Consider the following 531-nt stretch of genomic DNA (forward strand, 5'->3'; position numbering starts at 1 on the left):
TGGAGAAGGCACAGGGAAAGATCAATCAGTTACTAGGTGTTGCAGACAAGATGTTGAGTTTGTGGCAGGGAACAGGCAGGAACTGGCCCTCCTTTGTGCTTCTGTCTGTTCGCAGATGTGCATAAAATACAGGCTGATGTTCCCCAGACTCTGAGCTCAGTAGGAATATTTGGGAATTCACACTGTACATATACGTGCTGGTTACTCCATTCTGTTCTGTTCCATTCTGTTCTATCCTTCTATTCCATTCCATCAATTCCATTTTATTTCATTTATTTTATTGTATTGTATTCCTTTTTGGCTGTGGAGAAAGCACTCCGATTGCAGGCCAGTCTGAAAAGCAAACCTCATAAGGAAGGTCCATTATCTCTGCCCAGTCCTGAACCTCCCAAGATAGTCCCAGTATGAGGAAGTTGTCCAAAGGCAGGTGCATTCCAAGACAGCCCTGTGGCTCAAGCGGCTAAGGCGCCAGCCACATACACCTAAGGTGGCAGGTTCAAATCCAGCCCGGGCCCACCAAAACAACAATGA

The sequence above is a fragment of the Otolemur garnettii genome, unplaced genomic scaffold (assembly GCF_000181295.1).
Source record: "Otolemur garnettii isolate 467f Iridium unplaced genomic scaffold, OtoGar3 scaffold00065, whole genome shotgun sequence".
In the NCBI taxonomy this organism is placed as follows: domain Eukaryota; kingdom Metazoa; phylum Chordata; class Mammalia; order Primates; family Galagidae; genus Otolemur; species Otolemur garnettii.